Below are 14,894 nucleotides of genomic sequence, written 5' to 3'. Positions count from 1 at the left end.
GTATATTAAATATCTGTTAATTCCTCGTGTAAGAAGTACTCGTGCAGATGGAGTTTAAATTGCATCCTTATTACGTAGAGCCTGCAGGGGGGCTGTTTGATCTGTCAACCTCCTTGTGTTTGAATAGCGGTCAGAGACAGTTTATTACTTGATATGTCAGCTCATTAATGACCTACAGTGTACATATTTCAAACTTTGAACCACAACATCATTTTAGGACACAAGGGCACTGGTCTAAAGAGATACTATAAACATGGACTTCAAAGCTAGGAAAGCGTAAAAATGGGTGAAAACAGTGTATCTTGTTGACCGAGATATCTTTTATATTTAAAACGAAGCAATATGGTACTTAATGTCAATATGTTTTTCTTTTATTGTATCAAGCTGTTTTAATTTATAAGGCACGTCCCAATTCAGTATTTAAATGATATGTATATCATTAAGAACATCTAGTAATTGCTCGTTTCGGGGGAAAATTGGTCGATTTTCTACATCGAGACTAGCCTTGGCGATTTCCTTGAAGAAAATTGTGAATGGAAATAGTCAATAGACTTCCCGATTGAATTAAAGTTTTAATGACTAAACAACTTAATATCTAACACTTTAAATGTTGTACTGACTTTCGGATCAAGAAGCGAAAATGAATTGCCGACGCACCCTTAGGTCGATCACATATTTGGCACTCTCCATTCTGATTAATCTGAATCAGATCTGAATCAGACTTTGGCAATGACACAAAATCAAAAAGCGCAGATGTGGTCAATATAATGGTAAACACACATTAAATCATGGACCTATATCCGTATAATGTTTAAAGGTTTTCCTCTTCGCGTAACTTACCTATACCCGTATCACCGTTTGAGGTTTTAATGTTCGCGTGTCCTTTTGACATAATCGGTCCGACACTCCCAATACGATACCAGATAATAACACACCATTCTATAAATTATTATTTGGAGATTTGTTTGGCATTATTATTGATTAACGCCTTTTACAACTTATTATAATCTGTCGGGCGTAAGATCCATTGTTTAGACTCATGTAACTTTTGCTAATGTGTTACGATTTGCACAATATTAAATGAAGAGGTGTGCGGCTCATTATAAGCAGAGCTGCCTGCAATCCGACGAAGAATGTGGGAAATAATAAGCGGACTTTGCCGTTTTTATAATTATCCAATCTTAACTTAATCAATCCCTTGACCATACCTTTAATATAAAAACGGGCGCACTATTGGAACACAGTTGACATGTCTTTAACCGCGACATAGTAAGCACAATCAGTCAAACAAATCATTAATGATAAGCATTTTAAGCATTATAACAGATGTTCAACATGAAAGTACCTACATGCATGCGTCTTATTTTTATGTGTCAGGAATAGCTTATGATCCGCGTCATGCAAAAACGAGCCTCAAGCCATATGCGGCTAGCGTAGCTACAGACCAGCCTGCACAGACCCGCAGTCTACTGGGGAGCTAACTTGTCCGCTATGAAGTCATGCAATGTTTCGTGGTCTCATTACCAGACCATCTGCGTGAATGCGAAGGCTGGTCTTGAATTATGCTAGCCGCATATGATATAAGACCCATATTCACATGATGCGGCTCTTATAACAGGCGATGTAACATACCGAAAGTTGACCATAGCTTTTGCGACACAGATTTCATAAACAAGGGATTTTTTCACCGGTGCTTTCAAATCGCAATTTATGCTGCATGAAGACAAACTTTATATTACTGAGACGTTCAGATTGAACTATATTTTTGTCTACATGTTCATAATACAAAAACATTATTAAGATGCTCAATATGGACATTCGTATACGAGAAGCTTCTCAAAACGCTAACAATCCTGTTTGATTCTGAGCCAGCTAATAGCGTAAGATACAAGCGGTGGGTCACTAAGAACGGGCCATTCAGGGTGCACGGGCAGACGCACAGGGACAAAGCCGCGACAGAGGAGGCTGCGTACCGGACCGCCAATTATACTGTCACGGTCTTTCCTCCACAATGGGAGGCGGGCAGCAACGCCAAATCAAGCTTGATTACATACATATATTTATAAACATTCCATCACATTAAATAAGAAAAAATCAAACACACGATCATTTAGAAGTGATCTGAAAACTTTTCGGCTGCAAATACTGGATAATGTTAAATACTATCAATACATTTATGTATATAATCTTAATGTTGTTGTTGGCAGTATTGTTGTTTGCGCCAGAGGTGGTGGCGGTGGTGGTGATGATAATGATGATGATGTTGGTGGTGATGATGGTGATGAAAATGAGGATAATTATAATGAGGGTGCTGCTGCTGATGATGATAATGATAATGATGATGGTGAAGAGGAAGAAGATGACGCCAACGACGACGCGACGACGATGATGATGATGATGATGATAATGATGATGACGATGATGATGATGATGATGATGATGGTGATGATGATGATGATGATGATGATGATGATGATGATGATGCTGCTGCTGCTGATGATGATGATGATGATTATGCTGCTGCTGCTGCTGCTGATGATGATGATGATGATGCTGCTGATGATTATGATGATGATGATGATGATGATGATGATGATGATGATGATGATGATGATGATGATGATGATGATGATGATGATGATGATGATGATGGGCATAATGACATAGCAATTATTAATATATTGTCTCATGTTTTGCACCTCTTGTTATGGTATTGGTAGAATTATATAATGACGCATTCAAATTGTATGTAAACAGCTCGTCTCCTAATCGTATATCTTATCTTTTCCATTATCAACGGTTGGGGGACGCTTCCAAGATACCTATCTGACAGGCTCATAAAGTATATACGTATGACAATGCAGGGACCTATACATAGGACAATGCTAAGTGGTCAGTGGCAATCAAACTGATCTGTTTTGGTGGCGCTCTAGATTTTCTTGGCGGATAACATTGGCATTCTGATCGATTACTACAATGAACGTAGATGTGCAAATATATGCACTGGATGCTCTTCGATAGGAGTCATACTTGGTGCAATATCGGTTTCCTGGAACAAGGCCGCACGCTATAATGGTACTGGGAATGACAAGGCGATGACAGTTCCCCTCCTTAATCTCAGTTTTGCGTAAAGTCCGACCAGCTTCAGTGCCAAAAATAGCTCGGCTTCATTTATCCTTGTTTTTATATTCTCTACACCCTGTCTTACAATATGGCCACCTGGAGTTTATTTTGCTCTAACTTACGCTTTGTTATTGGCAATCAACCGCTGATGACAGTTTCGTATAGTGTCGAGTAACGGTTTTTAATACAAATATATATTTAAATTGAATGCTTTCAAAAAAACATAACCAGTAAACAACTTTTTATAATTGATAACTGCGAAGGCGAAAGATGATAAAAATGAGATTGCTTGGCTTATTACATACGTTTTTATGTGCGGTGGATCGCTAATGGCTGCGGGGGAGGACAACATGGGAGACTACCGGTAGTTCTTGAATACTACACACAACCTCAACAGTAAAACTTTAGGCGAAGAGAGAACAACGGTCTGGTATTGATATAAATCAATCATTTACCAAAAGTACAATCATGTTCAAGATGATTCCGCCAGGGAAAATATTTATCGAATGCGTAATAACGTATTGATAGCTTGTGTATCAGTCGAGTAATTCGATGGGGGGGAATGTTAGGCAATAAAAGGCAAATAATGGTATTTTATCTACCACTCGACTTACATTTTAACATTTGAAGTCGGTCGTTATTTTCTTTGATCTATCATTTGTACATTATACGTTATATAAGATCTAAGACAAAAACATTACCATCCATTACCAATAAAACTGTGTGCTACATACCTACTACGAACGATTGAAAAGTGGGATTAAACCTCCAGTGTTTAGAAAAATTAGACAAACGTTTTGATTAATGGCCGCCTTCTGAGTTCTTTATAAGATCTGCATGTTAAACCTTTTAATTTAATAAGACTTTATTTGATAAGTCAGTTATAAGTAGCCAGATCCGGAATATTATTGAAAATACTGTATATGCTTTTATGCCTATAATTTGCCAGTTGAAATAACAAGTATTGTTCATGTTCAATTAGAGTAAAACATTGAGTACGTTTGCCACTGGGCATTTTTACATTATAATACATTTATTACTTGAAGATCATGCGTAATACGCAACCCTGCTACCCGAGAGCTATTGTGCAATCAGTCAAACGATCATGGAATATTGCTTCCGTAATTAATAACACGTTTATGTAACCATTACGATAAAAGGTCTTGTTGTTAATTGACAAATGTCAATGACTTAACTGTACAAAAACTACATGATTTTGAGTACGGTGCTTATAACAGAGGGGTGTAATCGCGTGCTAGTCAAGATGGCGACGTCCATGCTGCGGCAGGTATTTTTTCCGTCTTATACCTTTTATTACTTGTATTAATTTTTTAAATGCTACCCACTTTCTAGCAATACCAGAAAGCTACTAGCGTTTTTTCGTTTTGATATTCGCTTCTCGACTTTACTTGCTGCGAACTTTTTTAGCGGAATGACCTAAATCAGCTCCACTAAGAATGTTCGCAGCGAGTCAAGTCGAGATATAAAGCGAATTTTAATACGAAATCTCGCTTATCTCTTTTTAACAATATGGCTGGAAAGTTAGCGTCATTTTAAAATCCTTCAAGTACATCAATATATTGTGTCAACGTATTTGACATAATTGCATTTGTTTTAAATGACGAATTGTAACAGATAATGTGTAGTCTAAGACCAACCATAATTCTAAGACTGTTTAAAGTGCCAGAGAAACCATAACGCTATGTTGTTGTTATTTTTTATATAAATTATTTAATATGGCACAATATCACTGTTATTCACTTCGCTGAGTTAGTCGCTAAGAATGATCACTATCAAAGATCGAACACATAAGTAAACATAATTAATGCAGGTTATAAAACTGCAAAAATATACCTGTCTCGGCATGGACGTCGCTATCTTGATATAATGAAAACAATGCCCAGGTAGAGATTTCAACCAGAATATGTTTTCGCTTCTTACACGGTCATTAAGATAAATAAGGTAATACGGCTTTTATTTGTGAATATCAAGCCTATAATAAAGTCAAGAAAGTTGTGAGAAATTGATACAGGTATTTTTTATTTGCGCTTAATGGTCTGCGATATTACGAGAGCAGTTACATGTTATCATTTTTTTTCTCTCGCGAAAAGGCGTTATGAGTAAGTCAACAGTACGTATGTGACCCGTGACAACATAATATTTACCAGTTGAAGAAATGATCTATTATTCAATAAGCTCTGTACAAAAAGATCATATTTACCTTTTAATCGATGTTAAATCTATTATCAATAGGCGCGGTGACAGCAAAAGGCCATCAGAGGAAACGGGCCGCGAATATGACATTTCTAAAGCTACTTAGTCGCCTCTTTACTCTTTAATTAAATCATTCTCATTCATGACAGTTTATTAATAGCTGCATGTAATATAATTGAATATGATATTTCAAAAAAAGATTTTCGTGGGTGCTCCTCTCAACATGATATAAGTGTCGAGTCGAATAACTTATAGTTTTCAGGAGAACAATTCTTAAAGTACTGAAAAGAACCTAAATACACAGAAAATCCGATAACTTTCTGACCGACCCACCGACCGCCGAACGACTTCGAAAATCATTTATGCATGTTACTCAACGAACGGACCAACGTACGAATGAACAATGGCAGGAAGGGAGGAAGGAAGCAAGTAATGAAAGAATGAACGAATGAACGGCCGAACGAACGAACGAATTAGCGAACGAACGAACGAACAAAAGAACGATCAAACGAACGAACTAGCAAACGAACGAACAAAGACTGTCAGAAAAGCGCATATACTTCGCAATATCAAGCCTTCAATGTTAGACAATGTGTCTCAAAATACTCTAATTCACTCACGATGGCCCGTCGCGCGCGAGATTGCGATGCACTTATTGCGCAGCAAGAGCCGGTTATTAGTCGCAGACGACACGTGACAACCGGGTATTAGCAGGCACCCGGGCGGTACGGGAGACCTCTACAGTCGTCTGCGCACGTCGTTCGAGGGAAGACATTATACAGGAGCAAGCACATGTGAACCAAACTCCTGTCCGCCCCCTACACATTATGGTCGAGAGATAGCGTGAATTACATCGAACAAGTTGTATGCAACGCTATGGACCATGTGGACGCAGACAACGCATGTCCAAAGACCCGACGTCCACATGTCAGTGAAGCTACCTTTCCAACACTACAAAAGATAAGCATCCATTCTTATAGACCATGGAGTGTGTTTGAATAATGTTCGACATGCTTTCTTTAATAAAAAGACTACCAAACCCGTCATTGTAATTTCGAAAACGGTGAGCGATTTTGTAATAAGATTTTGTAAGCACGATAGATTTTCTTTAATCGATGATGTTTAAATAGGCGTTTTCAATTAACCTGTATATTTGAATGAAACGTTTTGCAAATATTCATACCATTTATTCAATTGAAAAATGTCTATTTATGCAACGCAGGCAATGTACTTTAATACATTTTGCAATAGTTTGCGTCACTGTCAATAATTTTCCTATTTATGGTATTAAACAGTGTAATTAAGAGGTTAAAAGTGTCCACACACGATGATTTTGTATATTTTAAACTTTAATATTAGAGCCTAGCGGGAAGTACACAGTGAGAACTAATAAGATATGACTACTTATTGACCAGCAACAAATCAACAGTTAGGTAAAAGGTGTAAAGTAACATAAACGATACTATTTTTGTAGTTGAGATGAGAAAATATTGAATATACATTTGAATTTGCAGAAATCAATGTATACAGACGTAGTTAATAATTTTTAAATAAACACAATAATTATTTGCTCTAAGCGTATTTTAACACAGCTGACAATTATTACAAACATATGTATATTCAAAAGCGCGCAGACATATTCATGGTCATGAAACAGTTATCAATTACGTTAGGCATATCAATGATTCGATTCCATTATTTCAATAATTTATGTTCTTAGAAATATTGTTATTAATTACAATTATATTTAATCGCCTGGTTCGAATATAAATATTCACGTTCAGTGATGCACTGTTCACAATATGCATGCATATTCAGAGTTTGTCAGATAACATGTCTACTTGATACTTGCTGTTTTATTGTTAATGCATTAATCGATTATAGTCAGTATAACTTATGAGACATTTCTCCTCCAAGCAGTACAGTTGTATCACCTGTGTGGTTTTCAGCGGTGAAAGCAAGACAGACTGAATAAAGACGACATAGAAATGTGAGGACCCTATTGCGTCTGTGAACTAACCAGGTTCGGTATCAATGTGTCTTTCTGAATGAAAACAGAACGCCACTCTGGAATGCAGTGGTTTTGAGACAAAACGAAACACCCATATAAGGTCGCTAGTTGGTTTTGACCTCTGAAACACGAGACGGCTCGCTTGCTGGAACCTGATATCAATTGCCCCACAATTAAACTCGGGTTAAGTGAAAATACAATACACGGCACTAATGACATATGTCGCGAGCCAGTACGGCGAATGACAAATCACCTTGCAATTACAAAACCACAATGGGAGCCGTTTAAAGCTATCTCATTATGTATGAGTATTACCTACCCATTGCTTTCAGAGCCATATTGACAGCTGGTCCCTTAGCCCCGTTTGCATTATTGGACTCATGAAACCTGGTTTGATAATACAACAAACAAGACCATTTACAAGTTACTTCAACTGACCCCAAACATGTCATTTGAAAAAACCAATGTTATATATATAGGCAGTGCATTGATGATCTGTTCATTGTGTCTTACGTAGCATTTCGATTATCATACTAATGCCATATTGCCATGTGAGAAAGATGTTAATAGCATGGCAATTATACCAGATTCAGTTACCAAATATTAACAAAACTTAACCTGTAAAAGATTAGTGTGAGAGAAAAACAGTTCATCCAGTTTTGAGAATATGTAACACCAACACAGGCAACCACAATTGATAAAGTGTAACATAACACATAGGTATAAATGATGACGCATTACTTGTTATTTGTTATAAAATTGACAAACTCGTTATTCCTTCGCAATCAACCGCGAAGAAGACCAGAAACGCTTTTATCGCGGTAGACTTCAATAGGCGATTTAAAAATAAAATCAGTCTTTTTGTTCGTGACTAAACATCTTATCGATTACATCAGGACATAAAAACGAAACAAAACATTCAAATTACGAAGAGGCTCTTTAATTTAAAAACAATGTCGACCAGAAACTGTCCCTCCGTATTGTTCAGTTTGTATTGTTACCCCATGCAAGTCACCTACATGTCAACCCGTATATACAAAAACATAACACATAAATTTGGATATAAGTAGGACATTTTAATCGAGCGACTAGATGAATAATCACCTTGATACACGTGGGAATGCGAATTGGATTAAAAAATATAAGGATGCTAAAATTACTAAAATATCCAATGCAACGTTTGTGTATTTTGAAACATTAACAAAGCAACAAAAACAAACAACATGCACAAGACAACTTCCGAAAGAACGGACACTTAGCCTATCAAGACGAAGGCAGAAGATATAAAAGAGTTTTAAAACGGTACAGATTTCATTACATGGCCGTTTTGGTTGCAAATAGAAACCCGTCGAAGGGATAAGGAAATATATCATTTTAAGCTATTTTATTGTATTAGAAAACATCCAGTTACGTTCTAGGTTTTTGAATAATTGCTTCCAGGCTTGACAAGTTTGAACCGTGTTATCATATCATGTGGAGCCCATATATAACGATTGTTAAACAGCCGCGTGGAAAAACTAATCCGCGCGGTGCAACATTTAAATCATCGGGTTAGAGTCTAAAGATGGATAACCTGAAATTAGCCTCTGCGACACCTAACTACATACCGACGGTGTTTACTGTGACGTAATAATAATCATGCGCTGTTTAAATTGACGCAATCGCAAATTAACCAAACGTGGTAAATATTTAAGTCAATAAACGCTGTAGACCAGGGACAATGACTCAGGGGAATCGCACTTGTAAATTTGGTCCAGTATTATATGATGGTTTAGATAATCACACTGTGGACTGAGTGACACTCGGCTTGTGAGACAATGATGTTTGCACAGTTTGTGTACTGGAAGAAAAGGATTGACCGCCCGCTGTTTATGACAATCGTTAAGAAATGTTTGCAATGAGCAAAAACACGGACGCGTGTAAAATTGTTACAATTTTGCGCAAATATTGGGTAATCATAGGTGAGAACAATTTTGTTAAGATACGAAAATAAAGATAAAAATATATGAACGATAACATCACAGGATTTTGTATAAGGTTTTGAGCAAATAAGCATGCATTTTGATTTATAAGGGTTTATCATGTTATTGAGGGTGCATCATTTTTGTATCAAATAAATATCAATTTTGTAAGTTAGTCTGAATTTCGGAAGGATTGGCCCCTGTAGCATATAGTGTCGAGTCATCAGCGTACAAGTCTATGTCTGATTGGTTTAGTAATAACCCTATATCATTTATATAAATTGGAAACAAGAGAGGGCCCAAAATAGAACCTTGAGGGACACCACTCTTAATAGTTAGAGGGGGGGGGGGGGTTTGCAAAACTAGTCCCTAGTTTAACGCATTGTTGTCTTTGACTAAGATAAGACCGAAAAAGGGACAAGGTACCATCTGAAAAGTGATGAAGGTTTAGTTTGTACATCAGAATTCCATGATAACTACTTTTCCAATTACCCTAATGATTTAAACACTTGTTTGATTCTGCATTAACATTAGATTTCCTTGATTTAAATAGATCATTAGAATAGTAAGACGCTCGTGTAATTCCACTCATGAAGAGTCATGCGTACATGCTTCTGCGTGCATATTGCCTAAAGGAAAAGTGTTTTTAGATACACTAAGGTCGCATAGACAGAAATTGATTGCTGATTTTTGGCTGATTGCAAGAACAAGCGTAAAATATTTTCTTTTTTAAATATTAAATGAACACTTTCCGCACAATATTATTCTTTATTTTAATTATGTATTCATTTATAAATTGTTCTTGTCCGTTCTGCATATATGCAATTTAGTGCATTTAAGACATTTGAGGAACTCCCTATCTAATAAAACTGTTTATTTAATACAAGTGGGCTCTGTGACTCACGTCTGTTATTGTTGTCTAATATAAACACTCTACTTATATCAGAATCAGAATCAGAATCGTTTATTCAGACTTAAGCATTACAATCTCATCGTCATTTACAATCGTATGCAATAACAGCATGAAGTTAATACAAACAAAAATATACTCATATCGAAGAAAGATCAATTTACAATATAAGGAGTAAACGTGTTAATGTGTTTTCGTGAGAATGTTATAACATAATTTCAAACGTAGTTTAATAATTGAAGCACTAATTGTATTATTCTGCAACAAGTTGCACTAGTGAAAAGAATTATTGTTTCAATCTTCATATGGAAGATATTACTCGTTTTTTGTATGCATTTAAACCTTTGAGTCTTTTTAACAAGGAAAAATACATGAATATGAATTCGTATGATGGGCATATATAACCGCATAATCCAACTTTATATTTTAATGTTATTTTTCATTCGTAATTAAATGAAATTTATACTTATCGGATAGTAATGCTGATAACTTTAAAGCTGTTTGCAATGAAAATCATATGTCGAAATGTGTTACGCTTACTTGTAGTAAAGTAATGTATTAGTGTTAATAATAGTACTTTCCCCTTTGTTGACCACCTATTCGAAAAACGAAACTATAGTTGGTCTATAGGGATATTGCTCCTTAGTAAATATTAAAATAGTATCAGTTAGAGGGCAATCTAAGTTTCAAAAATAAAATCTCCATACTAGTCAATTTAATTTAAATTGTATCATACCCCAGCGTCGACCATCTATGCGAAAAAAGAAATATAGATGATATAGGAGTATGTATGCGACAAAATTACTTTCGTAGCAGTTACACAATACTGTTAATATTTGATAAACAAATAAAAATACAAACAGCACACAAACATACACAAACATGATACAGGGGTATGTATGCGGCAAGATTACTTTCGTAACAATAAAACAATGCATTAAGTATTTGAAAAATAAATAAAAGGAGAAGAAGCACAAAAATACACAAACATGATCTAAGGGTTTGTATGCGTCAAACTTACTTTCATACCAATTATACAATACATTAAATATTTGAAAAGCAAATAAAATCACATACAGCAAAAAGCATACATAAACCTGAATATTCAAAACGGTTTGGGTGTATGAAAGCTTTGAGTGATGTGTAAATCACCGATTTTATAATTAAACTGTAGATATTAACGTTTCTCTTAGTTGGAAAGTTTTTTGGCAGTATGTTGCTAGCTTTTTAAAAGTAGTTTTATTTTCGCTTTGCATAAGTAGAACATATTTAAGCATAGTCGTGTGAGCATAGAAATATTTTGAAATATATTCTTTCCGAATATGGATATATATGGGGCACTTTAGGACAAAATGAAACTCGTCTTCTATATCATTTAGGTTACAAAGGGTGCATTTTCTATCTTGTCTAGGCACATTATTATGACGACCGATTTCAATATTTAATTTGTGGGATGATAAATATAATTTGGCCAATACATTTCTGTATTTTGGATTTTCCAACTGGCTAATATATGCTGACTTTTCAAAGTTTTATTTCTCTATATACATATAGAGACGTTGGGTTTTCTAGGCCTGATCGCCAATCGCTAATATAGATATCGCGAAGTCGGACTCTTAGCTTTGGGATGAATGTTTCTATTTTGACAGAGTTCGGATACATCCATATTTCATGTAAGCCCGAGGATTGAAGTATCAGACGCACTTGAGATCACCAGTTTGAACGAAAATTGTTAGCATTTATGTTATTTAATTGTTCGTTTAAAACGGTATTTAAAATACAATTTTCTTGTTTGACTGTGTGTATCTTTAAAAAGTATTTACCAATTCTAATGTTTCTTTCGATATACCGTGGAAATCTATCCAGTTCGCTATTCAATGCAAGAGTATTTGTAGAGGGTTTTACATTAAGGACCCATTTACAAAACTTTTTGTGTACTCTTTCTAAAGTTTTACCTTGATCGTAACCCCAAACTTCCGAGCAGTTATTTAATACTGATAGGACATACGCGTCAAATAGGTTAAACATTATATTAATTGGTACTTTGTTATTCTTAATAGAAGACATAAGCGCATGTAAAGATCGCAATCCTTTCCCCGCAAGTGTTTTCATTGCTAGAGCGAATGACCCGCCGCTGGTAAACACAACCCCTAAGTAGTTGAAGGAGTTAACAATTTCTACCTCTTGATTATTATAAAACCATTTATCGTTAGCACCTACCCTCCCCCCTTTTCGAAAGATCATTACTTTAGTTTTTTTTCGATATTTACTGTTTAATTCCATTTTTGACAATATGAATAAAGACTATTGAGAGAATTTTGCAGTCCATCTTTAGATTCAGATACGAGCACTGCGTCGTCAGCGAATAGTAATAAGAAAATAGCGCTTTGGTCAATATTAAATTTATACGTGCATCTATATTTTCCTGTAAGTGCATCTCAATATCATACCACACATTTACATTTGATATAACAAACAACTCACGTGATGGGTTCAGCAGATTCATTACTTACGCTTCAAAGGTTTAAGTCTTGTCATCATTTACATTGCGAATTGAATTCGTTAAATGAGTCATTGGTGTTTTTTACAAACAAAATAAATAAGGAGAATATTTGTTTGCTTAAAACCGGGTTATACCGTTAGTATTTTCCCCAGTAAATTGTGAAAATGCATTCAATAATATGTACTTTTGCTCTCTTTACTGCAAAAGTATGTATCGGTATTACCCGGAATGCGAGCATATTTCCTTTTTATTCAATGCCTTTGTCCATTATTGTTATATTAGTTTCTTTTCAGACGTTTTACACCCTAACTGTTTTTTCTTTCATGTTTATTGCAGTAATTTGGTTAAGAAATCAGCATTCAATCGCCATGTAGGATTTTTTGTTTTTATTTGTTGTGACTGTCAAACGTTACTATTTGGCTCCAACCCAAAGGAAAAATGAATATTGCTAACTTGGTTTGAATCGTCCTGTCACGAGTAAAACAAGGAAAAATTAAAGATATACATGTACATCGGCCACGAAAGATCACATTTACACAAAATGGAAACGCAAATATGTTTCGAAAACAAGGTAGATTTAAATTATTTTTCTTATAATGCAAAACTGTTGGAGATCAAATGTGTAAACGTAGTCTCAAGGGATTACTTAAAGGTATAACGTTTTGTCTTCACTTTTAAATTCGGAATGTCAACGAATTTATTTGGAGTGTGACATTGAAAACACAATATTGGATAATTGAACGCTGAGCACAGAATCGGATTAGAAAACTCAGAATTTTTACATTACGCCTGTAAAAAAAATGACCGGCTCTCTTGTCTACTGGGTATAATCAATACCCTCAAGACATTGGTAGTCATTTTGACCAAACTGAGGAAACAAAACGTAATGCTAATTTACACGTAAGGCATTTTACAATTTTCTTATTTTTAAAATCAATATTGAGAGGTGATTACTATAATTATATCGCTTGTAACTAAATTGTTAAAATTTACTATTTATATTTTCTACATTTTTTATTCTAGAATGCACAGTCACGCAACACATATCAAAACTATATTTCAAATTACTTTGGAAATAAAAAAGTAGTGCCTAGTCAGGCAAGTGAGAAGGATACATAATAATTTCCCCTATAATTTTCAATATTCCATCAATAAGATGGAGTATGATCAGTCGCGCTCATACAGGCGACGCGACCTTACTGCAAAAAATGTAATTTTCGCGTTAAAGGGAATAACATCGAGATAAAATGTTTTGGCTGAATACACCTTTAAGCGCGGTATTATATAGACATATAATTTCAATTGATTAAACATTTGTTATGTATACAAGTAAATATAGTAGAACAACCAAGAGTGATAAACGCAACTGCATATAACTCACTTAACTGTTTCGAACATCAATACAGCAAAATAAACAACAACGTCACATGATAGCCTCATGTAACTCAAATATCAGTAATCAATGAAGCTGCAAAACCCGCTTGAAAAGATAGCATACATGCGCACGTTTAATTCTTAGCGCGAATAACATTTGTCGTAAAGGTAGTGTGGGTGTACTGCAACTGTTATAAATCATCAAGACTTTTAACCAAAAAAGGAGCGAAAAGACCATTAAATATATTATCAGAAAGGCCAAATAACTTTCATCATATTAGTTAAAACATGATAGAAGAAAATATTATGTTCTTGAATATAGAAATATATGAGACGCGTTCTGAGAAAACTGGGTTTAATGCATGTGCATAAAGTGTCGTCCCAGAGTAGCCTGTGCAGTTCGCACACGCAAATCAGGGACGACACTTTCCGCTTTTATGATATTTTTCGTTTAAAGGAAGTCTCTTCTACACGAAAATCCAGTTAAGGCGGAAAGTGTCGTCCTTGATTAGCATGTGCGGACTGTACAGGCTAATCTGGGAGGACACTTTACGCACATGCATTATGCCCTGTTTTCTCGGAATACGACTCATATGATTCCAAAAGTACAAAATAACTGCAATAATGGTGTGAGACTGATGGTGGGCGCCTTTAAAAAATAAGGGTCAATAGATAGAACAATTGCATCTACGATTGACTTTCAGGCTACGAGACACTGGCATATGTTAACGCTGCTTTTTAACATTAAATGCGTGCTAATTTATTTGAGGAACGCGTAAAATATTAAAGCAAATATTT

The 14,894-nt window shown here is 35.3% G+C and overlaps 1 protein-coding gene across 1 annotated transcript in view; it reads right to left on the bottom strand.

Moving 5' to 3' along the window:
- LOC127877377 (formin-J-like) overlaps window positions 1-14,894 on the bottom strand; it is a 70,781-nt gene that overhangs the window by 54,818 nt on the left and 1,069 nt on the right. The window lies entirely within an intron of this gene.

This window comes from Dreissena polymorpha, chromosome 4 (assembly GCF_020536995.1).
Source record: "Dreissena polymorpha isolate Duluth1 chromosome 4, UMN_Dpol_1.0, whole genome shotgun sequence".
Classification (NCBI taxonomy): Eukaryota; Metazoa; Mollusca; class Bivalvia; order Myida; family Dreissenidae; genus Dreissena; species Dreissena polymorpha.
The sequence above is the reverse complement of the archived record's forward strand: the minus strand, read 5'-3'. Positions and strand labels throughout refer to the sequence as shown.